Raw genomic sequence first — 26,219 nt, 5'->3', positions numbered from 1 at the left:
AACATAGTAAACATTTACAGCTTCTGTACAACAGGTTGCTTGAGTTACCATATATTATTGTTTTTAATATTCTTTTGTATCACTAACTATGATTTTAATTCACCTGTATATAAGTGCACCTTTCACTATGTTCTGACGTACCTGACCGGAAGAAGCGTCTGCCTATGACGCGAAACTAGTTGTCTAGTGGTACGCCCCCTGCACCGAGAGCGGCGTCTCTCGCTCCCCGCACATGCATGCCTTTCACCGAGTGTCTCATTTCTGCATAATAAAGAAGGACCTTTAACGTTCCAGTGGGTGAGTGCAGCGTTATTTTCTATTTCTGCATATTATTGCAAGATTTGTAAATTACTTCTATTAAAAAATCTTGATCCTTATAGTACTTATTAGCTGCTGAATACTACAGAGTAAATTATTTTCTTTTTGGAACACAGAGCTCTCTGCTGACATCATGACCACAGTGCTCTCTGCTGACATCTCTGTCCATTTTAAGAACTGTCCAGAGTAGGAGAAAATCCCCATAGCAAACATATGCTGCTCTGGACAGTTCCTAAAATGGACAGAGATGTCAGCAGAGAGCACTGTGGTCATGATGTCAGCAGAGAGCTCTGTGTTCCAAAAAGAAAAGAATTTCCTCTGTAGTATTCAGCAGCTAATAAGTACTAGAAGGATTAAGATTTTTTAATAGAAACGATTTACAAATCTGTTTAACTTTCTGGCACCAGTTGATTTTAAAACAAAACGTTTTCCATCGGAGTACCCCTTTAAGGCCAAAATGACCTCGGTCCTTAAGAGGTAAACCTTGGCAATAAAAGTGAGTACACCCCCTAAGTGGAAGTGTCAATATTTTGTGTGGCCACTATTATTTTCCAGCACTGCCTTAAAGGGGTACTCCAGTGGAAAACTTTTTTTTATTTTTTTAAATCAACTGGTGCCAGATAGTTAACCCCTTCCCGACTCAGGACATACCAATATGTCCTGGGTCCTTTCCCTTTCTATAATGTGGGGCCACGACGTGAAAGTGAAATCTAATAAGTGGCGGTTAGCTCAGTAGGCTGTTCGGGACCGACACCCCGAAATCGCGGCATCCCGAAGAGCTGAAGGACACGAGGAGTGTGCCTTACCTTCCTCCTCTGTGTCCGATCGCCGAATGACAGCTCAGTGCCCAAGATCCGGGCATGAGCAGTCAAGCGGCAAAAACACTGATCAATGCTATGCTATGGCATAGCATTGAACAGTATGAGAGATCAATGTACTACATGTTATAGTCCCCTATGGGTGCAGTACGTTGGGAAAAAAAAGTTAATAAAGATCATTTAACCCCTTCTCTAATAAAAGTAAGAATTACCCCCATTTTCCCATAAAAAAACCTGTGTAAATAAAAATAAACATATGTAGTATCGCCACATGCGGAATTATAAAATTATAAAAATATATCATTAATTAAACCGCATGGTTAATGGTGCACGCGCAAAAAAAATCCAAAATCCAAAATAGCGTCTTTTTGGTCACTTTTTATATCATGAAAAAATTTATAAAAAGCGATCAAAAAGTCCAATCAATACAAAAATGGTACAGCTAAAAACTTCAGATCATGGCGCAAATAATGAGCCCTCATACTGCCCCATACGCGGTAAAATAAAAAGTTATAGGGGTCAGACAATGACAATTTTAAACATATAAATTTTCCTGCATTTAGTTATGATTTTTTCCAGAAGACAAAATCAAACCTATATAAGTAGGGTATCATTTTAACCTTATGGACCTACAGAATAAATAGGTGTCATTTTTACTGAAAAATTTACTGTGTAGAAACAGAAGCCCCCAAAAGTTATAATGTGGTGTTTATTTTTCAATTTTGTCGCACAATGATTTTTTTTTCGTTTCGCCGTAGATTTTTGGGTAAAATTACTGATGTCATTACAAAGTAGAATTGGTGGTGCAAAAAATAAGCCACCCTATGGATTTTTAGGTGCAAAATTGAAAGTTATGATTTTTTAAAGGTAAGGAGGTAAAAACAAAAGTGCAAAAACGGAAAAACCATGGGTCATGAAGGGGTTTAATAGATTTGTAAATGACTTCTATAAAAAAAAATTGTAATCCTTCCAGTACTTATTAGCGGCTGTATACTACAGAGGAAATTATTTTCTTTTGGGATTTATTTTCTGTTACGACCACAGTGCTCTCTTCTGACACCTCTGTCCATGTCAGGAACTGTCCAGTGCAGCATATGTTTCCAAAAAGAAAAGAATTTCCTCTTTAGTATACAGCCACTAATAAATACTGGAAGGATTAAGATTTTTTTATAGAAGTAATAAACAAATCTGTTTAACTTTCTGGCATCAGTTGATTTAAAAAAAAATTTCCACTGGAGTACCCCTTTAAGCCTCTTGGGCGTGGAGTTCACGGAAGCTTTACAGGTTGCCACTGGAGTCCTTATCCACTCCTCCATGATGACATCTCAGAGCTTCTGTTTGAGGATGCCCCACAGATGCCCAATAGGGTTTAGGTCTGGAGACAAGCTTGGCCAGTCCATTACCTTTACACTCAGCTTCTTTAGCCAGGCAGTGGTCATCTTGAAGGTATGTTTCGGGTCATTATCATGTGGAAATATCGCCCTGAGACCCAGTGTTCAAAGGGAGGGGATCATGCTCTACTTTAGTGCTTTAGTATGTCATAGTACATGTTGTCTTTGTACTTCTCACTTGGTTGCCACTACACACTTGACACCATCTTGAACCAAATAAGTTTATCTTGGTCTCATCAGATTACAGGACATGGTTCTAGTAATCCATGTCCATAGTCTGTTTGTCTTTAGCAGGCTGTTTGCGGGCTTTCTTGTGCATCACTTTTAGAAGAGGCTTCCTTTTGGGACAACAGCTATGCAGACTAATTTAATGCAGTGTGTGACAGATGCTCTGAGCACTGACAGGCTGACCACCTCTCACCCCCACCCCTTTAACCTCTGCAGCAATGCTGGCAGTACATACAAGTCTATTTCCCAAAGACAACCTCTGGATATGATGCTGAGCACCTGCTTTCAACTACCTGTGCTGTGAAATCGCTGCATGTTTTTGCCCACCATACTGCAGCTCAGTTTCAGGGTCTTGGCAATCTTCTTATAGCCTAGACCATCTTTATGTAGAGCAACAATTCTTTTTTTTCTTTTCAGATTGTCAGAGAATTCTTTGCAATGAGGTGCCATGTTGAACTGCCAGGGACCCGTATTAGAGTATGTGAGAGCGATAAAACCAAATTAAGACACATGCTCTCCATTCACAGGCGGACACAGACTAATAAATCACATGGCTCTGGGAAGAGGACAATGGCCCACAGAAGAAGTTGCACCCAGTTTATGTTTTGAGCAAAGATGAAATTGTATAGATGATTCTCTTGGGTGGGGCCCAAGTATATTTGTAAGACAAGAGGCTGGATCAACGTTCTGTCCCTATAAGGCTAGGTTCACACTACGGAATTTCCGCCTGCAATTCTGCTTTGAAATCGGAGGCAGAAATTCCGCTTGCTAAAATGTAGTGTATAGTGAATGGGTTTCCGTTCACAAATTCATACTTCGGAATTAGCTAAGCGGAATTTGTGAATGGAAAATCCGCTTGGAAATTTCCGCCTGAAGAATGGCATTGCTCATTCTTCAGGCAGAAATACTCGCAGAACACACTGCAGTCTACTGGAGACTGCAGTGTCCGCACGGTCCTAGCGGCGACTAATTCAGTCGGCGCTGGCCGCACTCGGAATCTCCGGGCGGAAATCTTCTGCCAGGAGATTCCGCAGTGTGAACCTAGCCTAAATGTAGTATACATAACCAGCGATGATGTTATTCTCCAAAAATGCATCCAGACCCCTTTTGAACTCTTTTACAGAGTTCACCATGACCACCTCCTCCAGGAGAGAACTCCACAGTCTCATTGCTCTTACAGTAAAGAACCCCCATCTGTGCTGATGTAGAATCCTTCTTTCGTCAAGATGTAGAGGATGCCCCCTTGTTATGGATACAGTCTTGGGTATAAATAGATCATGAAAGAGATCTCTGTACTGCCCCCTGATATATTTATGCATAGTTATTAGGTCTCCCCTAAGACTTCTTTTATCTAAACTAAATAATCCTAATTCTGATAATCTTTCTAGGTACTGTAGTTCTCCAATTCCCCGTATTACCCTGGTTGCCCGTCTTTGAACCCTCTCCAGCTCCACTATATCTTTCTTGTACACTGGTGCCCAGTACTGTACACAGTATTCTATGTGTGGTCTGACTAGTGATTTGTACAGCGGTTGAATTATTTCCTTGTCGTGGGCATATATGCCCCTATTGATGCACCCCATGATTTTATTAGCCTTGGCAGCAGCTGCCCGACACTGGTCACTACAGCTAAATTTACTGTTAACTAAGACTCCCAAGTCCTTTTCCACATCAGTCGTCCCAAGTGTGCTCCCATTTAATACATAATCCCAGCCCAAATTTTTCCTCCCCATGTGCATTACCTTACATTTATCAGTGTTAAACCTCATCTGCCACTTCCCAGCCCAAACCTCCAACCTATCCAGATCCATTTGTAACAGTTCACTGTCCTCTATTGTGTTTACCGCTTTACAGAGTTTAGTATCATCTGCAAAGATTGCTACTTTACTACTCAACCCCTCAATCATCACGCTCCGCCCCTCAATGCAAGCCAACGGGAGGGGGCGTGACAGCTATTGAGGGGCGGAGCTTGACGTCACACGCCGCTGGCGGCGTGACTTCACAAGCCGTCGGCCTTGTGGTCGTCCGTAATCAGACGTGTTCGCTCCGGGGCCTGATTACAAACGGGGTGCCGCGTGCAAGATCCCGGGGGTCCCCAGCGGCGGGTCTCCCGCGATCAGGCATCTTATCCCCTATCCTTTGGATAGGGGATAAGATGTCTAAGCACCGGAGAACCCCTTTAACCCCTGCATTGCATTTTTTGCAATTCTGACCACTGTCACTTTAAGTATTAATAACTCTGGGATGCTTTTACTTTTCATTCTGATTCCGAGATAGTTTTTTTGTGACATATTCTACTTTATGTTAGTGGTAAATTTTCGTCGACACTTGCATCATTTCTTGGTGAAAAATCTAAAATTTCATGAAAAAAATGAAAATTTTGCATTTTTTTTTTTTTACTTTGAAGCTCTCTGCTTATAAGGAAAATGGACATTCCAAATAAATTATATATTGATTCACGTATACAATATGTCGACTTTATATTTTCATCATAAAGTTGACATGTTTTTTACTTTTGGAAGACATCAGAGGGCTTCAAAGTATAGCAGCAATTTTCCAATTTTTCACAACATTTTCTAAATCAGAATTTTTCAGGGACCGGTTCAGTTTTGAAGTGGATTTGAAGGGCCTTCATATTAGAAATACCCCACAAATGACCCCATTATAAAAACTGCACCCCTCAAAGTATTCAAAATGAGATTCAGTAAGTGTGTTAACCCTTTAGGTGTTTCACAGGAATGGCAGAAAAGTGAATGAGAAAATTCAAAATCTTCATTTTTTACACTCTCATGTTCTTGTAGACCCAGTTTTTGAAATTTTACAAGGGGTAAAAAGAAAAAGCCCCCCAAAATTTGTAACCCATATGTGTATGTCAAGTGTTCAGCGGGCGCAGTAGAGGGCTCAGAAGGGAAGGAGCGACAATGGGATTTTGGAGAGTGAATTTTTCTGTATTGGTTTTTTGGGGGCATGTCTCATTTAGGAAGCCCCTATGGTGCCAGGACAGCGGAAAAAAACCCACATGGCATACTATTTTGGAAACTACACCCCTCAAGGAACGTAACAAGTGGTACAGTGAGCCTTAACACCCCACAGGTGTTTGACGACTTTTCGTTAAAGTTGGATGTGTAAATTTATTTTAAAATTTTTTTCACTAAAATTTTGTTTTTTCCCCAAATTTTACATTTTTACAAGGGGTAATAGGAGAAAATGCCCCCCAAAATTTGTAACCCCATCTCTTCTGAGTATGAAAATATCCCATGTGTGGACGTTAAGTGCACTGTGGGCGCACTACAATGCTCAGAAGAGAAGGAGTCCCATTTGGCTTTTGGAAAGCAAATTATCCTGAAATGGTTTATGGGGGCATGTCCCATTTAGAAAGCCCCTAATGCGTCAGGACAGCAAAAAAAAAAAAAAAACACATGGCATACTATTTTGGAAACTACACCCCTCAAGGAACGTAACAAGTGGTACAGTGAGCCTTAACACCCCACAGGTGTTTGACGACTTTTCGTTAAAGTTGGATGTGTAAATTAATTTTTAATTTTTTTCACAAAAATTTTTATTTTTTCCCCAAATTTTTAATTTTTACAAGAGGTAATAGGAGAAAATGCGCCCCAAAATTTGTAACCTCATCTCCTCTGAGTATGAAAATACACCATGTGTGGACGTCAAGTGCACTGGAATGCTCAGAAGAGAAGGAGTCACATTTGGCTTTTGGAAAGCAAATTTTCCTGAAATGGTTTTTGGGGGGCATGTCGCATTTAGGAAGCCCCTATGGTGCCAGGACAGCAAAAGAAAAAAAAAAACACATGGCATACCATTTTTGAAACCACACCCCTCAAGGAACGGGGCTAGCACGGAGACAATCAAGACGTCAGTTACGGACAATGGTAGCTTTACTGAGGGTAGACAGTTGGTAAATAGTGTTGCTCGCGAATATTCGCAAAGCGAATTTTATTCGCGAATATCGCAAATTTGTGAATTTGTGAATATTCGAGAATATAGCACTATATATTCGTAATTACGAATATTCGTTTTTTTTGTTTTTTTTTCACAGTACACATCACAGTGATCATCCCTCTCTCCTTCTAGCTTGTTTGGTGTAAAGAAGGCTCTAATAGTACTGTGTGAATCTGGCGTGCGAATTTCCGCATATGCGAAAATTTGCATATGCTAATTTTCACATATGCGAATTTTCATTTATATTAATTTTATGCAATTTTTCGCATACGCGATTTTTCGCGCATGCGAAAATAAAACGAGGATATTACGAATATGCGAATATTCGCGAATATATGACAAATATTCGTCCATATATTCGCGAATATTCGCGAATTCGAATATGGCCTATGCTGCTCAACACTATTGGTAAAGTCTATACAGTTTAGCCAGGGCCCAAGGAGGTGACCAGTGATGCTGAGACCTTAAGGGCTTGCTGGGACTTGTAGTAGGACTGGACAATTGAATGCTGACCACACTGACTTGACAGATGACAGAGACTGACTTGACTCTAAAGCTGTGACTTTAGCTTACTTTACTTGATGGTGGCTGCAGGACTGGACTTTGAGGTCTCCAACACTCTGGACATCCCCACTAGGCACAACTGCACTGGACCTCAGCAGGAAGCAAGAGCTCTAAGCTCCAAGAGAGAGAAACTAGGTCCACCCTGGGCTTATATGGGGGAGACTAGCAGGGAGCTCATAGGTCACTCTTGGGATCACTTGGTCACTGGTACCTCCTGGGTAATAATCACATGACATATCACATTGTATAACTCTTAAAGCAACATTACATTTTATAACACTTTACATAGTAAAACATATTTACAATAGGGAAACAAGTGCAGGGAGCCTTGGGGACACTGAAGGAGGCTGCCTGACAGGACAGCAGGAGCACGGGGTAACGCCTCCCGTACTAGGCCACTACAGAACTTTTCTATTTATATAACTACAAATCTACCTCAAATAAATTCAGCTCGTGCTATTAAGATGGGAGAATAGTTGTTATTCTAGTAGTAAACAAACTAGAAAGAATCTTAATGGCCTAGTTATTTAAAGCAATTGGTACCAACGTGTTTTTTCCTTGTTTTGGTAAAAGCTTAATGCAAGCTGTAGAAGCAATTGATGGGGAGATTCTTTCCCCTTGTGACCTTGCCCTGCATAGCATCTGATACTATGTGCCCCCCTTTTTTCTTAAAACCAGTGTCCCTTCCACTTTGTTTCCCTTTACTCTATGTTATCCCACAGGACTCTGGTCACTTTCAGTTCTTCTACCCCCTCCCTCTACACCCCCCAGGCCCTAACACATTTGGTTCTTCTGTTTCCTCTCTTGCAGAGATACTTTCAATTTGTGTCCCCTCTGCTCCCTTTCTATCTTCTGTTCTCGTGACCCATCTCTCTACAAAGCCCCTGCTACCTTGTAACCCCCATCCCCAATCAACCTCATAAAGCCTTTGCCACCATATGGACTCACCCCTCTAGACAATGATCCCCTGACAAGTCATGTGTTCCCCTCCAGACCACCTTCCGGTAACAGGAGATCCAGACTCTAGTTGTACAGGGCCCAGAAATACCTGGTGGTGGGAGCCTTTTGTGCAGCCATCTGTTTGTGTTAAAGGGGTATTCCAGGCCAAAACTTTTTTTTATATATCAACTGGCTCCGGAAAGTTAAACAGATTTGTAAATTACTTCTATTAAAAAAATCTTAATCCTTCCAATAGTTATTAGCTTCTGAAGTTGAGTTGTGGTTTTCTGTCTAACTGCTTTCTGATGACTCACGTCCCGGGAGCTGTGCAGTTCCTATGGGGATATTCTCCCATCATGCAAGGGATATTCTCCCATCATGCACAGCTCCCGGGACGTGACATCGTCATTGAGCAGTTAGACAGAAAACTTCAGAAGCTAATAACTATTGGAAGGATTAAGATTTTTTAATAGAAGTAATTTACAAATCTGTTTAACTTTCCGGAGCCAGTTGATATATATAAAAAAAGGTTTTGCCTGCAATACCCCTTAGCAAACCTCTCCTGCTCTGGACAGTTCCTAAAATGGACAGAGGTGTCATCAGAGAGCACTGTGGTCAGACAGCAAGGAAATTCAAAAAGAAAATAACTTCCTGTGGAGCATACAACAGCTGATAAGTACGGGAAGGATTAAGATTTTTTTTTTAATAGAAGCAATTTACAAATCTGTTTAACTTTCTGGCACCAGTTGATAAAAAAAAAATGTTTTCCAGCGGAGTACACAACATCTCATGCAGGTGGAGTGGAAGTTATTAGGCTTGTATCTCATTGGTTAGGGATATCAGCCATACCTGATAAAGCCACGAAATGACAGAACTCAGCCCAATTTCTCATTATCGGAACACGAAGTCCTAATATAGGCTATTATAGCACCTCCATACTTAGCGCATTGTAAAACCATATACTTGGTAATATTACATTTAAGTATAACATAAAGCAGATTACCTGAAAATATAAAATGCAAACTATTCACATAGACTAATTATGCTGCATTGTGTAGGACATGTGCACGTGCCAAATGTGTAAAAATAGCAGAGCTGAGATAACATTTCCTTGATACAAGTAGAATGACGCACGGCTGAAAAGCTGCAGCTAGAAAGAAAGCTTCCGGTCAAGTAAATGACAAATACACATGCACAGGCTGTCCAAAGGAAAGTCACCCCTGCTTTAAACAAAAAGAGAGATTGTTCTTTCAGTTAAAGGAACTTCTTTCTAAAACACTTTGGCATGAATGAGCTGCTATTTCTTCATTAAGGTCAGCCTTTTGTGATCATTTTTTGTTTTTTGTAATTTTATCTTATTCAAACTTACAGCCTTTATTAAATGCCTTGTGTTCAGATTCAGCAATTTTGATTTTATAGTATTTTATATTGTATAGTCTTATTGTTATCGTACTCTCTCAGTTGGTGGGCGAGGTAATGGAGTTCATTGTAACTCCGCCCAGAGAAATGGTATTTAAGCCCGCACCTGAGTGTGTCCGGACATCACAGAAGAAGAGCGTGCATGCGCTCGAAACGTGTTTAAGTTGGAGTAGCTGATTTTACCTCTGTTGTGTGCTGTTATATTTCCAATAAAGCTGCATTCGTTTAATGTGCTGGATCATCTCTTTGTTCTTAAAGCTCTGCATTCTCTTCACTGTTTAGACAGGCACACCGGCTTGTTCATATATGCGGCTATGCCTGGTAATCATCTCATCCTGTCTCTGTACGTTACATGCTACAAAATTGGTCTGTAGTACCAAACCCCATTGATGAAAATGTTCTACCAACAATGATGACATCCATTCATATTTCAAATAGGATTCCTCCAATGGAAATTATTAAATCACCTCAAGAAATATACAAGAATTTGACAAAAATAGATAAAATCCAATAAATAATGTATAAAGTGGGGGTACACTTTCCTCAAGGTCTGGGCTTGATTGTCACCAATAAATGGGTGTATATAAAATATAAAAATATATGTAAAAAATTATGTAGATCCAGTGAATTACTTTAAAACAATGTATTATTACAATGATAGTGCTTGTGGTATCCTTTGTAGGGCCCTTATATGGGACTAACCACGATAAGCGATGTAAGGGCCCTACAAAGGACACCACAAGCACGATCATTGTAATAATACATTGTTTTAAATTAATTCACTGGATCTACATCATTGTTTACATATATTTTATTTACACCCATTTATTGGTGACAATCAAGCCCAGACTTGAGGAAAGTGTACCCCACTTTATACAATGTTTGTAGGTTGTATGGGATACACAACCTTTTTCACATTAGTACTTGTTTGGCAGTAATAGTATTGTCCCTATTGTCGGGTTGCAGCTACCTATCCATGTTTTTAGCAATAAATAATGTATATGTACACTTGTCAGCCATAACTTATAAAACATGCCTAGTATTCTGTAGGTCTACACTGTGCCACTAAAACAGCAGTAACTGATCAAGACCTGGACTCTCAGGACTTCTGAAGGTGTCCTGTGGTACCTGGAACCTAGAAATAGTAACAGATTCTGGAACCCAGAATTAGTAAAAGATTCTCTAAAATCCTGCAAGTTATGAGACAGGTTCTCCATGGATTGGACTGTTTTCCCAGCACATTCCACAAAATAATATCTGGGGAATTTGGAGCCAAGTCAAAATCTTGAACTTTTTATGATGTTCCTCAAGCTATTTCTGAACACTTTTGGTAGGATACCAGGATGTATTAAAGGGGTATTCCAGGCCAAAACTTTTTTCTATATATCAACTGGCTCCGGAAAGTTAAACAGATTTGTAAATTACTTCTATTAAAAAATATTAATCCTTACAATAGTTATTAGCTTCTGAATTTGAGTTGTTGTTTTCTATCTAACTTCTCTCTGATGACTCACGTCATAGGAGCTGTGCAGTTCCTATGGGGATATTCTCCCATCATGCACAGCTCCCGGGACGTGACATCATCATTGAGCAGTTAGACAGACAACTTCAGAAGCTAATAATTATTGGAAGGATTAAGATTTTTTAATAGAAGTAATTTACAAATCTGTTTAACTTTCCGGAGCCAGTTGATATATATGAAAAAGGGTTTTGCCTGGAATACCCCTTTAACCTATTGAAAGCGGCCACTGCCATTTGGGAGAATTTGGCATGTGAAAACAATGTTTAGGTGTCACGATTCGGCTGGCTGGAGGTGGATCCTCTGTGCCAGAGAGGGATTGGCGTGGACCGTGCTGGTGGACCGGTTCTAAGCTGCTACTGGTATTCACCAGAGCCCGCCGCAAAGCGGGATGGTCTTGCAGCGGCGGTAGCAACCAGGTCGTATCCACCAGCAACGGCTCAACCTCTCTGACTGCTGAAGATAGGCGCGGTACAAGGGAGAAGACAAGAGCAAGGTCGGACGTAGCAGAAGGTCAGGGCAGGCAGCAAGGATCGTAGTCAGGGGCAACGGCAGGAGGTCTGGAACACAGGCTAGGAACACACAAGGGAACGCTTTCACTGGCACAATGGCAACAAGATCCGTCGAGGGAGTGCAGGGGAAGTGAGGTATAAGTAGGGAGTGCACAGGTGAGAATACTGATTTGGCCTGCTGCGCCAATCAGTGGCGCAGCGGCCCTTTAAATGGCAGAGACCCGGCGCGCGCGCCCTAAGGAGCGGGGCCGCGCGCGCCGGGACAACACAGACGGGGAACGGGTCAGGTACGGGAGCAGAGATGCGCATCGCGAGCGGGCGCGTCCCGCATCGCGAATCGCATCCCGGCTGGGAGTAATATCGCAGCGCACCCGGTCAGCAGGTCTGACCGGGGCGCTGCGAATGAGAGAACGCTGCGAGCGCTCCGGGGAGGAGCGGGGACCCGGAGCGCTCGGCGTAACAGTACCCCCCCCCCGTGGGGTCTCCCCCTCTTTTTGGAGCCTGCGAACCTGAGGATAAGACTTTTGTCCAGGATGTTGTCCTCAGGTTCCCAGGATCTCTCCTCAGGGCCGCAATTCTCCCAGTCGACCAAGAAGAATCTTTTACCTCTGATCGTTTTGGATGCTAGAATCTCCTTCACAGAAAAGACGTCAGAAGATTCGGAAACTGGAGTGGGAGAAACAACTTTGGGAGAGAAGCGGTTAAGGATGAGTGGTTTAAGGAGAGAGACATGGAAGGCATTGGGAATACGGAGAGAAGGAGGAAGAAGGAGTTTGTAAGAGACAGGGTTGATCTGGCACTTGATTTTGAAAGGACCAAGATAGCGTGGTCCCAGTTTGTAACTGGGGACACGAAAGCGGACATATTTAGCGGAGAGCCATACCTTGTCTCCGGGAGCAAAAATGGGGGGAGTTCTTCTTTTTTTATCAGCAAATCTTTTCATCCGGGATGAAGCCTGTAAAAGAGAATTTTGGGTCTCTTTCCATATGGTGGAAAGATCACGAGTCACTTCATCCACAGCGGGCAAACCAGAGGGCAAGGGAGTAGGGAGGGGAGGAAGAGGGTGACGGCCGTACACCACGAAAAATGGGGATTTAGCAGAAGATTCGGAGACTCTGAAGTTGTATCGGCCCATGGTAGAAGATCTGCCCAGTCATCCTGGCGGGAGGAAACAAAATGCCGTAAATAGTCACCCAGGACCTGATTAACTCTTTCTACTTGCCCATTGGATTGGGGATGATAAGAAGAAGAGAAGTTTAATTTGATCTTGAGCTGTTTACAGAGGGCCCTCCAGAATTTAGACACGAATTGGACGCCTCTATCTGAGACGATATGCGTGGGCAAACCGTGAAGGCGAAAAATGTGTACAAAAAATTGCTTTGCCAACTGAGGCGCTGAAGGAAGACCAGGAAGAGGAATAAAATGTGCCATCTTGGAAAATCGATCAACAACCACCCAAACAACTGTGTTGCCACGGGATGAGGGCAAGTCCGTAATAAAGTCCATACCAATCTGTGACCAAGGCTGTTCAGGAACAGGCAGAGGATGAAGGAGACCAGCAGGCTTCTGGCGAGGAGTCTTATCCCGGGCACAGACAGTACAGGCCCGCACAAAATCAATAACATCAGTCTCCAGAGTCGGCCACCAATAAAATCGAGAGATGAGTTGCAAGGATTTTTTGATGCCCACATGGCCTGCGAGGTGGGAGGAGTGTCCCCATTTGAGAATCCCGAGACGCTGGCGTGGAGAAACGAAGGTCTTCCCTGGAGGAGTTTGCCTGATGGAAGCTGGAGAAGTGGAGATCAGACAGTCCGGAGGAATGATGTGTTGCGGAGAGACCTCTACTTCAGAGGCATCAGAAGAATGAGAGAGGGCATCGGCCCTAATGTTCTTGTCAGCAGGGCGAAAATGGATTTCAAAGTTAAAACGGGCAAAGAACAACGACCACCTAGCCTGGCGAGGGTTCAGTCGTTGGGCAGACTGGAGGTAGGAGAGATTCTTGTGATCAGTGTATATGATAACTGGAAATTTTGATCCCTCCAGCAGGTGCCTCTATTCCTCAAGCGCCAATTTAATGGCCAGTAGTTCTCGATCCCCGATGGAATAGTTTCTCTCCGCCGGGGAGAAGGTCCTAGAAAAAAAACCACAAGTCACAGCATGCCCGGAAGATTTTTTTTTGTAGAAGGATAGCTCCAGCTCCCACTGAGGAGGCATCTACCTCCAATAGGAAGGGTTTAGATGGGTCAGGTCTGGAGAGCACGGGAGCGGAAGAAAAGGCAGACTTGAGATGTTTAAATGCGTCTTCCGCTTGGGGGGACCAGGACTTGGGATTGGCATTTTTCTTAGTTAAAGCCACGATAGGAGCCACAATAGTGGAAAAGTGTGGAATAAACTGTCTGTAATAATTGGCGAACCCCAAAAAACGTTGGATAGCACGGAGTCCGGAGGGGCGTGGCCAATCTAAGACGGCAGAGAGTTTATCTGGGTCCATTTGTAGTCCCTGGCCAGAGACCAAGTATCCTAGGAAAGGAAGAGATTGACATTCAAAGAGACATTTCTCCATTTTGGCATAAAGTTGATTGTCTCGAAGTCTCTGAAGAACCATGCGGACATGCTGGCGGTGTTCTTCTAAGTTGGCAGAAAAAATCAGAATATCGTCCAGATAAACCACAACACAGGAATATAGGAGATCACGAAAAATTTAATTAACAAAGTCTTGGAAGACGGCAGGGGCGTTGCATAGGCCAAAGGGCATGACCAGATACTCAAAGTGTCCATCTCTGGTGTTAAATGCGGTCTTCCATTCGTCCCCCTCCCTGATGCGGATGAGATTATAAACACCTCTTAAGTCCAGTTTGGTAAAGATGTGGGCACCTTGTAAGCGATCAAAGAGTTCCGAGATAAGAGGTAAGGGGTAGCGGTTTTTTACCGTGATTTTATTAAGTCCGCGGTAATCAATACAAGGACGTAGGGAGCCATCTTATTTGGACACAAAAAAAAATCCAGCTCCGGCAGGAGAGGAGGACTTGCGGATAAACCCCTTTTTTAAATTCTCCTGGATGTACTCCGACATGGCAAGAGTCTCTGGAGCAGACAGAGGATAGATTCTGCCCCGGGGTGGGGTAGTACCCGGGAGGAGGTCAATAGGACAGTCATAAGGCCTGTGAGGAGGCAAAGTCTCAGCTTGCTTTTTGCAAAAAAACGTCAGAATAGTCTATATAAGCCTTAGGAAGACCGGATACAGGGGGAACCACAGGGTCACGGCAAGGAGTACTGGGCACCGATTTAAGACAGTCCTTGTGACAAGAAGTACCCCAGTTCTTGATTTCTCCTGTGGACCAATCAAGGGTTGGGGAATGGCGTTGAAGCCACGGTAATCCAAGAAGAATTTCAGAAGTGCAGTTGGAGAGGACCAAAAATAAAAATTTTTCGTGATGAGGTCTGATGCACATTAGGATAGGTTCCGTGCGGTAACGCACGGTACAGTCCAATCTTTCATTGTTAACAGAATTGATGTAGAGGGGTCTGGCGAGACTGGTCACCGGGATGTTGAACCTGTTGATGAGAGAGGCCAAAATAAAATTTCCTGCAGATCCGGAATCCAAGAAGGCCGTAGCAGAGAAGGAGAAGGTAGAGGAAGATATCCGCACAGGCACAGTAAGGCGTGGAGAAGCAGAGTAGACATCAAGAACTGTCTCATCTTTGTGCGGAGTCAGCATACGTCTTTCCAGGCGGGGAGGACGGATAGGACAATCTTTCAAGAAGTGTTCGGTACCGGCACAGTACAGGCATAGGTTCTCCATGCGGCGTCGTGTCCTCTCTTGAGGTGTCAAGCGAGACCGGTCAACTTGCATAGCCTCCACGGCGGGAGGCACAGGAACGGATTGCAGAGGACCAGAGGAGAGAGGAGCCGGGGAGAGAAACCGCCTCGTGCGAACAAAGTCCATATCCTGGCGGAGCTCCTGACGCCTTTCGGAAAAACGCATGTCAATGCGGGTGGCAAGATGAATAAGTTCATGCAGGTTAGCAGGAATTTCTCGTGCGGCCAGCACATCTTTAATGTTGCTGGATAGGCCTTTTTTAAAGGTCGCGCAGAGGGCTTCATTATTCCAGGATAATTCGGAGGCAAGAGTATGGAATTGGATGGCGTACTCGCCAACAGAAGAATTACCCTGGACCAGGTTCAGCAGGGCAGTCTCAGCAGAAGAGGCTCGGGCAGGTTCCTCAAAGACACTTCGGATCTCCGTGAGTGTACAGAGGCAGTGACGGGGTCATTGCGGTCCCAGAGCGGTGTGGCCCATGACAGAGCTTTCCCAGACAGAAGGCTGACTACGAAAGCCACCTTAGACCTTTCAGTTGGAAACTGGTCCGACATCATCTCCAAGTGCAGGGAACATTGCGAAAGAAAGCCACGGCAAAACTTAGAGTCCCCATCAAATTTATCCGGCAAGGATAATCGTAAGCCAGAAGCGGCCACTCGCTGCGGAGGAGGTGAAGGAGCTGGCGGAGGAGATTGTTGCTGGAGCTGTGGTAATAGCTGCTGTAGCATCACGGTCAGTTGAGACAGCTGGTGACCTTGTTGCGCTATCTGTTGCGACTGCTGGGCGACCACTGTGGTGAGGTCGGCGACAACTGGCAGTGGGACTTCAGCGGGATCCATGGCCGGATCTACTGTCACGATTCGGCTGGCTGGAGGTGGATCCTCTGTGCCAGAGAGGGATTGGCGTGGACCGTGCTGGTGGACCGGTTCTAAGCTGCTACTGGTATTCACCAGAGCCCGCCGCAAAGCGGGATGGTCTTGCAGCGGCGGTAGCAACCAGGTCGTATCCTCCACCAGCAACGGCTCAACCTCTCTGACTGCTGAAGATAGGCGCGGTACAAGGGAGAAGACAAGAGCAAGGTCGGACGTAGCAGAAGGTCAGGGCAGGCAGCAAGGATCGTAGTCAGGGGCAACGGCAGGAGGTCTGGAACACAGGCTAGGAACACACAAGGGAACGCTTTCACTGGCACAATGGCAACAAGATCCGGCGAGGGAGTACAGGGGAAGTGAGGTATAAGTAGGGAGTGCACAGGTGAGAATACTGATTAGGCCTGCTGCGCCAATCAGTGGCGCAGCGGCCCTTTAAATGGCAGAGACCCGGCGCGCGCGCGCCCTAAGGAGCGGGGCCGCGCGCGCCGGGACAACACAGACGGGGAACGGGTCAGGTACGGGAGCCGAGATGCGCATCGCGAGCGGGCGCGTCCCGCATCGCGAATCGCATCCCGGCTGGGAGTAATATCGCAGCGCACCCGGTCAGCAGGTCTGACCGGGGCGCTGCGAATGAGAGAACGCTGCGAGTGCTCCGGGGAGGAGCGGGGACCCGGAGCGCTCGGCGTAACATTAGGTATGCGGTATGTGACTAAGTAATATCCACATGAATGCCTGGACTCGCGGTTTCTCTGCAGAACATTGTCTAGTCCATCACTGTCTCCAGAACAGGAACAATTCCCCATAGCAAACCTCTCCTGCTTCGGACAATTCCTGACATGAACAGAGGTGTCAGCAGAGAGCACTATGGTCAGACAGATAAGAACTATACAACTTCCTCAAGGCATACAGCAGCTGATAAGTACTGGAAGGATGAAGATTTTTATATAGATGTAATTTACAAATCTGTTTAACTTTCTGGCACCAGTTGATTAGAAAAAAATGTTTTCCCCCGGATTACCCCTTTAAGGGGTAAAGCATTCATCTTGTGAATTTTATTGCATGCCCATATAAATTATTTTGTATGCATTGCTTAGCCTTTTTCCCCATGGTTCTATACACAGATAAAAGAAATTTCGAAAGACTCTGCAAAATACGGTTATCTTCTTGAAAATTCCATATATGTTTTAGACTTGTTGAACCAATTCAAGTCATAGTGTCAATGAACTGAAATGAACTCTTGTTTCCTCTGTTTCCTCTTTCCTTTATACATAGTTTTCTTAGTTCTGCAGACCCTTTGTACAGTAATGGTTTATTAGTTTTTCTTACAAAAAATGTGCTGTTGAAATGTATGCTGTAAAAACAAAGGCAATGCAAACACATTCCATTCCATGTGAAACTTGCAATGCTGTTTATTTTACATTGTTCCCATGATGACATAATAACCACTCAGAAATTGTAGTCATCAAAAAATAAAAATCAATCCTACTCCTTATACATGCCTGCAATCTGAAATACATAAACTGCATAAACATTTATGGATGTAATTACAGAAACTATGGAAGACAACATTTTTAACATTTGTTTTAAAGGGGACCTCCAGAATTCAGAATAATTTCTAAATGACTCTGGCTGCAAGATTTGTTGTATTTTTTCCACTACACAATAATACAGTTGAGCATATGTAAGTGTGAACAAGGCCTTCTTTTCTCCACATTAATTAAATCACACTCAGTGAATACTGATCTAAGTTAAAAATAGTTAACCCATGATATTTTTATTTTTTAAGATGACTGTAGTAAAAAAAGTAGAGTATTTCTGACTGTAGGAAAAAAAAGTAGAGTATTTCTGACTGTAGTAAAAAAGTAGAGTATTTCTGACTGTAGTAAAAAAGTAGAGTATTTCTGACTGTAGTAAAAAGGTAGAGTATTTCTACAAGCTGATAATAGTCATTAACAAATCACCTACATCTTTCTAGGAGTGCTGCAGAATTGCACTCCTACTTCTGGGAGTTTCCTTTGTCTATGATCATCTACCTGCAGCAGCAACGCCCCGTCTAGCACCTGTGCACTTCCATGAATTGTGAACTTCACTATTACAGCAGGTGAGCTACTCCCTTTTTTCTATTTTATAGTCCATAATGGGTTAAACGGAAACTGCACCCGCACTCACAGAGGCATCTTCTGGCTGTCCTGCCTGCAGCGTCATTATTATTCACTGCTTCAGTGTGTGATGTGGCACATCACAAGCAGAAGCAGTAAATAATAATGAAGGGGCAGGCAGGACGACCAGAAGATGCCACGGTGAGCATTGCTAAAAGATCTAAGGGAATGCCCTTATTGTTAGTTTTTTTTTTATTAACATATATACATATTATTGAATGACTTCACAATGGCTGCATGGATTTGGGGTAATAAATCATTACAAAAGATGGTCTTCCACACTATAAGCCTTTAAATTCAGCTTAGTACAGGTGACCCTCCTATCAGCTTCCCTTTAAATGGTCAATAGCAGAAAGCAGCTACCATAGATGGTGCAGATCAGCAGCAGGGAATTCAGCCTAGCAATAGAAAGCAGTCCAGGTCATTCACAGGAGAGTTAGCGAGGTACCCAAGGGTCAGGCAGAGGAAACATCAGGTAAACAGACACAGGTCAGATTCAGGAAAACACATTCATTAGAAGATTAGGGACACACACCAGCATGGAAGTGGAGCAGAGGTCGCAGTCCAATGATGGTGAGTGCCAGCCAACATGACAGCAGATACCAACTGCTGGCGTTAGAAAAAAAAAACTCACTTAACTGCCCCTATTAGAAGGCTTCCCAGATTCCCCAGCAGACTCTACTCCATGGTCCCTCGCAATACAGACATGTGATCATTGCAACTAATTACTAGTTGTATTGGGTCATCATTGACTGCCTGCAGCTTTCTCATTTACATATCAAGAGGGACCAAAAATCAGAGAATGAAGGGAACCATATATGGTTGGAAGAGGAGTAGTGGGGAATCAGTAAGGTGACTACTACTTCTCTACTTCTTTAGTCCGCAATAATATTTAGGTAGTTGCTATGTGTCTAAGTAACATTCACATGAATGCCAGAATGCCCAAGGTTTTCCAACAGAAAAATGCCCAGGACATCAGATTTGCTGTCCCATACATACCAAGCTGTTTTGGCACCTTTCATTATTATGTTAACTTTAGAAATCACATTAGCAATTTGCGCTACAATATTTGTGCTAACCACTGCTTTTTATGGAACTGATATTTGTGAATGTATCACATAAGAGAATAATGTTAATCCTTTGCTGAATGGGTAAATGTCTGTAAATGTTGAAAATAATCCAAAGAAATAGATTGTCATATCATGAGAAGTTAGAATTCTGTTATCTCTATGTGCTATTCTCCGACACTCCCAACTAATATCTCCCTACCTGTAGAGACATCTATGCTTCACTTTGGGAGTGTGTATGTAATTAGGCAGATAATATCACATTTTTATCATATTTTTATGTTATGATGAATTATTAGCCTGGCTCACACAATGTATGTTTTCTATCCCACAACACTGTGCTTTTAATTTGACACATTAAAGCATAATAAAAAAAAAAAAGGCTACAAATGTGAAGATCTAATTACATATTTTAACCAAATTTTATGACCACATCTGTGATAATAAGGAGAACCCGTTCAGGAGTATTCTCAACAGTAAAAAGTTAACCTATACAATTGGAAACTCATCATTGTTAAGCAAAGGCCTTCAAGATGTACCCAGGAGAGGTAGGTAGCTTTGGACATATAGGTGATGTCCACGACTAAGAAGGAGCCAGTCCCCATACTCAAAAGTAAAATGCAGATAACAAAGTCAGCACCTGCCTGTAAAAAAAAAAAAAAAGAGATATAACTAAAAAGGGTATCCAAATGCTGTTTAAAAGTTCATAAGAAAAGACTGGAGAAAACCTGGCCACCTGTGCTCCATAGTAACTAGAAAATTGTCTCCTGTCATGCTCCCCAACCTATGTGCATGCAAAATGTGAACATTTTTGGGGGGTGCATTTCTATAACCGGTTCTGGCACTGTAATAAGGCCGGCCAAGCAGCTACCGTAGGGTGCCGAGACTACTGAGCTGAGAGGGGCGGAAAAAAATAAATGTACATATATATATATTTTTTTGCACATCACCTGTGTGAGTGAGTGTGGGGCTGGCCGGGTGACTGGCGCCGAGTGCCACTAGCAAGGATCAATGTGCTGTGCAGTCCCCCTCACGGCATGCATGTGCGCCGTGAGACCCCTCACTCATAGAGCCACACAGCAGTGTGTAGGGCTGCATTACCTTACTACAGGGAGGGGAGGAGGGGTCGCTGCAATACCTTACTACAGGGAGGGGGGGCTGCAATACCTTACTTCGGGGGGGGAGGGCTGCAATACCGTACTACTGGGAGGGGAGGGGAGGAGGGGTCGTTGCAATACCTTACTACAGGGAGGGGAGGCTGCAATACCTTACTCCGGGGGGGGGGCTGCAATACCTTGCTAGAGGGAGGGGGACTGCAATACCTTGCTAGAGGGAGGGGGACTGCAAAACCTTACTACGGGGGAGGGGGCTGCAATACCTTTCTACAGAAAGGGGGGCTGCAATACCTTACTAAGGTGGGGGCTGCAATACCTTACTACAGGGAGGGGGGCTGCAATACCTTACTAAGGGGGGGCTGCAAGACCTTACTACTGGGAGAGGGGCTGCAATACCTTACTACAAGGAGGGTAGGGGGCTGCAATATTTAACTACAGGGGGGAGGACAATACCTAGCTACTGAGAGGGGACAGGTCATGCTGTCCGGGTGCGGTCGCATTCATCGTCCCGGCAGTTACTTACCTCTCCGCGCTCCTGTCTCTTCTGATTCCCCTGGCTGCCGACATGCGCGTACCCGTTTCCTAGGGCACGTGCCGGCACGGGCCAGCGCACCATTAATTGTTTCTTTCTGTGCGCTGACCCTATAAGTGTCTGCACTTCCTCTTGACCCCTGTCGGATCTTTGAGCCTTTCATTCTTGGACCCAGGCAGCACAATGTCTTGGGCCGGCCCTGACCTCCAGATACAGTGGGGCAAAAAAGTATTTAGTCAGCCACTTATTGTGTAAGTTCTCCCACTTAAAAAGTTGAGAGAGGCCTATAATGTTCATCATAGGTATACCTAAACTATGAGAGACATAAAATCAAATTGTCTGATTTTTTAAGAATTTATTTGCAAATTATGGTGGAAAATAAGTATTTGGTCACGTACTGTACAAGAAAGAAAGATTTCTGGCTCTCACAGACCTGTAACTTCTTCTAGTCTCCTCTGTCCTCCACTCGTTATCTGTATTAATGGCACCTGTTTGAACTTGTTATCAGTATAAGAGACACCTGTCCACAACCTCAAACAGACACACTCCAAACTTAACTATGGCCAAGACCAAAGAGCTGTTGAAGGACACCAAAAACAAAATTGTAAACCTGTATCAGGCTGGGAAGACTGCATCTGCAATAGGCAAGCAGCTTGGTGTGAAGAAATCAACTGTGGGAGCAATTATTAGAAAATGGAAGACATAAAAGACCACTGATAATCTCCCTCAATCTTGGGCTCCACGCAAGATCTTACCCCATGGTGTCAAAATGATCACAAGAACGGTGAGCAAAAATCCCAGAACCACACGGGGGGACCTAGTGAATGACCTGCAGAGAGCTGGGACCAAAGTAATAAAAGCTACCATCAGTAACAAACTACGCCGCCAGGGACTCAAATTATGCAGTGCCAGACGTGTTCTCCTGCTCAAGACCAGCACGTCTGAAGTTTGCTCCGGGCACGTCTGAAGTTTGCTAGAAAGCATTTGGATGATCCTGAAGAGGATTGGGAGAATGTCATATGGTCAGATGAAACCAAAGTAGAACTTTTTGGTAAAAACTCAACTTGTGGTGTTTGGAGGAGAAAGAATGCTGAGTTGCATCCAAAGAACACAATACTCACTGTGAAGCAAGGGGTGGAAATATCATGCTTTGGGGATGTCTTTCTGCTAAGGGACCAGGACGACTGATCTGTATAAAGGAAAGAATGAATGGGGCCATGCATCGTGAGATTTGGAGTGAAAACCTCCTTCCATCAGCAAGGCTGAAACGTGGCTGGGTCTTTCAGCATGACAATGATCCCAAACAAACCGCTGGGCAATGAAGGAGTGGCTTCATAAGAAGCATTTCAATGTCCTGGAGTGGCATAGCCAGTCTCCAGATGTCCACCCCATAGAAAACATTTGGAGGGAGTTGAAAGTCCATGTTGCCCAGCGATAGCCCCAAAACATCACTGCTGTGGAGATCTACATGGAGGAATGGGCCAAAATACCAGCAACAGGAAATTAAAACCTTGTGAAGACTTACAGAAAACGTTTGACCTCTGTCATTGCCAACAAAGAGTATATAACAAAGTATTGAGATGAACTTTTGTTATTGACCAAATACTTATTTTCCACCATCATTTGCAAATAAATTCTTTAAAAATCAGGCAATGTGACTTTTTGGATTTTTTTTCTCATTATGTCTCTCATAGTTGAGGTATACCTATGATGAAAATTACAGGCCTCACTCATCTTTTTAAGTGGGAGAACTTGCACAATTGATGGCTGACTAAAAAAAATCTGCCCCACTGTATATGTAAACAGAGATTAAACAGAGTTTTATGCCGTATGCTGGATCCAGAATTTTATTTCTCATATTCACACATTTACAATCTGGTGCTGGATGGTTTTTGCATGAACTCAACCATACAGCACCTTAAAGGGATATCCTAATGACAATAACCCCTGTCCATATGCCTTAGAGTTCGTTCTGTGGCAGACCAGCCATGCCCTTACTCTCAGAGCAGGTAATGCCAGTGGTTATTGCAAGGGAAATGTATGCCTAGATTGGGACTTCTTCTGGGATGACAGTTGATCACCAGAAATCAAACACACCCATGTTGATCAGCTGGGTTATTTTTAAAAGGTAGTTGTTTATATAACACAAATCTTTTATAGGTCACAATAGAATACCACAGTTTGTCCCAAACTTTTAGTGCTATATCTAGTTTTTAGAAGACTAATATCTGGGCTAATTTCTCAAGAAATTTTGCTGACCGAAAAGGTGGGGTGCTTCCACAGTATTCCGGTAAGAGTTGATGGGTGTGTAGGTGTGAATACAAGCTGAATAAATAAACAGATCTATCTATGTTTGTGTCTGGGAGTGTCACAGTATTAAGAAATTATTTAAATGTTATTTTCTTGTGTAAAGATGAAATTAAGGCTTGGCTTATCTTAAATAGTTTATTAAAACATGTTTTGTCTTGAGAGGAAATATGAGTGAATTGCTTTTCTTAATTAAAATGTAAAGTTACAAAATGAAAAATTATCACCCATATTGTTGTACAGTGCCACAGATCAGGGATCTAGTATTGGGAGGGGCACAATCAGAGTATCGTACGGTGGTCAACCCACCCCCTCCCACAGACTTGCATTGAGGGGGCGTGGTGTGACGTCACCCCCTCAATGCAAGTCTATGGATGGGCGTGTTGACCCCTGCAGCCCACACCCCGTGGACTAGCCCTTTAAAGGAGTAGTCCGGTGCGCACTTTTTTTATTTTATCCGGTCCGGGCTGCAAAAAAAAAGAAAACAAACTTTCTCTTACCTGCCAACGCGCCCCAGGAGCTCCGGTACAGGTGTTCGGTCACCGGGCTGTTTGCTTCTTACTTCCTGTTAGCCCGGCACGTCACACGGAGCTTCAGCCTATCACTGGCCGAGGCAGGACATTGCTGCGGCCGGTGATAGGCTGAAGCTCCATGTGACGTGCCGGGCTAACAGGAAGCAAGAAGCAAACAGCCCGGTGACCGAACACCTGTACCGGAGCTCCTGGGGTGTGTTGGCAGGTAAGAGAAAATTTGTTTTCTTTTTTTTTTGCAGCCCGTACCGGTTAAAATAAGAAAAGTGCACGCCGGACTACTCCTTTAAGTACAAAGCACAGTCCCCCCCCCCCCCCCACATTAAGTTGGCAGCACCGTTCCCCCCACATTAGCTTGCCAGTATAGTTCCCCCCACATTAGGTTGGCAGTATAGTTCCCAACACATTAGGTTGGCAGTACAGTTCCCCCCACATTAGGTAGGCAGTATGTTCCCCCACATTTGGTTGGCAGTATGTTCCCACACATTAGGTTGGCAATATAGTTCCCAACACATTAGGTTGGCAGTATAGTTCCCCCCACATTAGGTAGGCAGTATAGTTCCCCCACATTTGGTTGGCAGTATGTTCCACCATATTAGGTTAGCATTATAGCTGCCCCCACATTAGGTTGGCAGTATAGTTCCCAACACATTAGGTTGGCAGTATAGTTCCCCCCCACATTAGGTAGGCAGTATAGTTCCCACACATTAGGTTGGCAGTATGCTCCCCCACATTGGGTTGGCAGTATAGTTCCCCCACATTAAGTTGGCAGTATGTTCCACCACATTAGGTTGGCAGCATGTTGCCCCACATTAGGTTGGCAGTATGTTCCCCCACATTAGGTTGGCAGTATGTTCCCCCACATTAGGTTGGCAGCATAGTTTCCCCCACATTAGGTTAACAGTATGTTCCCCCACATTAGGTTGGCAGCATAGTTTCCCCCACATTAGGTTGTCAGTATAGTTCCCCCACATTAGGTTGGCAGTATGTTCCCCCACATTAGGTTGGTAGTATGTTCCCCCCACATTAGGTTGGCAGTATAGTTCCCCCACATTAGGTTGGCAGTATGTTCCCCCACATTAGGTTGGCAGTATGTTCCCCCACATTAGGTTGGCAGTATGTTCCCCCACATTAGGTTGGCAGCATAGTTTCCCCCACATTAGGTTGGCAGTATGTTCCCCCACATTAGGTTGGCATCATAGTTTTTCACACATTAGGTTGGTAATATGTTCCCCCACATTAGGTTGGCAGTATAGTTCCCCCACATTAGCTTGGCAGTATGTTCCCCCACATTACGTTGGCAGCATAGTTTCCCCCACATTAGGTTGGCAGAATGTTCCCCTACATTAGGTTGGCAGCATAGTTCCTCCACATTAGGTTGGCAGTCTGTTTCCCCACATTAGGTTGGCAGTATGTTCCCCTACATTAGGTTGGCAGCATAGTTCCCCCACATTAGCTTGGCATTATGTGCCCCCACATTAGGTTGGCAGTATGTTCCTCCACATTAGGTTGGCAGTATGTTCCCCCACATTAGATTGGCAGTATAGTTCCCCCACATTAGCTTGGCAGTATGTTCCCCCACATTAGCTTGGCAGTATGTTCCCCCACATGAGGTTGGCAGTATGTTCCCCCATATTAGGTTGGAAGCATAGTTTCCCCCACATTAGGTTGGCAGTATGTTTCCCCCACATTAGGTTGGCAGTATGTTCCCCCACATTAGGATGGCAGCATAGTTTCTCCCACATTAGGTTGGTAGTATGTTCCCCCACATTAGGTTGGCAGAATAGTTTCCCCCCACATTAGGTTGGCAGTATGTTCCCCCACATTAGGTTGGCAGCATAGCTTCTCCCACATTAGGTTGATAGTATGTTCCCCCACATTAGGTTGGCAGTATAGTTCCCCCATATTAGGTTGGCAGTATAGTTCCCCCACATTAGCTTGGCATTATGTTCCCCCACATTTGGTTGGCAGTATAGTCCCCCCACATTAGGTTGGCAGTATTATTTCCCAACATTAGGTTGGCAGTATAGTTCCCCTACATTAGGTTGGCAGTATGGTTCCCCCACATTAGGTTGGCAGCATAGTTCCTCCCACATTAGGTTGGTAGTATGTTCCCCCACATAAGGTTGGCAGTATTGTTCCCCCACATTA

At 43.9% G+C, this 26,219-nt stretch overlaps 2 long non-coding RNA genes across 3 annotated transcripts in view; one reads left to right on the top strand and one right to left on the bottom strand.

The window, feature by feature from the left end:
- The window catches only part of LOC130273329 (uncharacterized), a 61,437-nt gene that overhangs the window by 13,420 nt on the left and 21,798 nt on the right, over positions 1–26,219 (bottom strand). Inside the window, exon 3 of one of the 2 annotated variants that reach the window (XR_008843958.1) lies at positions 20,022–20,228. The exons of the other annotated variant lie outside the window; for it this stretch is intronic. This is a non-coding gene — a long non-coding RNA (uncharacterized LOC130273329). Of the gene's footprint in view, positions 1–20,021; positions 20,229–26,219 lie in introns of those variants that run through there. 2 annotated transcript variants of the gene reach the window in all.
- LOC130273336 (uncharacterized) overlaps positions 1–26,219 on the top strand; it is a 60,243-nt gene that overhangs the window by 16,349 nt on the left and 17,675 nt on the right. Inside the window, exon 2 of the long non-coding RNA XR_008843960.1 lies at positions 18,334–18,459. This is a non-coding gene — a long non-coding RNA (uncharacterized LOC130273336). The remainder of the gene's footprint in view (positions 1–18,333; positions 18,460–26,219) is intronic.

The sequence above is a fragment of the Hyla sarda genome, chromosome 1 (genome assembly GCF_029499605.1).
Source record: "Hyla sarda isolate aHylSar1 chromosome 1, aHylSar1.hap1, whole genome shotgun sequence".
Taxonomy (NCBI): domain Eukaryota; kingdom Metazoa; phylum Chordata; class Amphibia; order Anura; family Hylidae; genus Hyla; species Hyla sarda.
The sequence above is the reverse complement of the archived record's forward strand: the minus strand, read 5'-3'. Positions and strand labels throughout refer to the sequence as shown.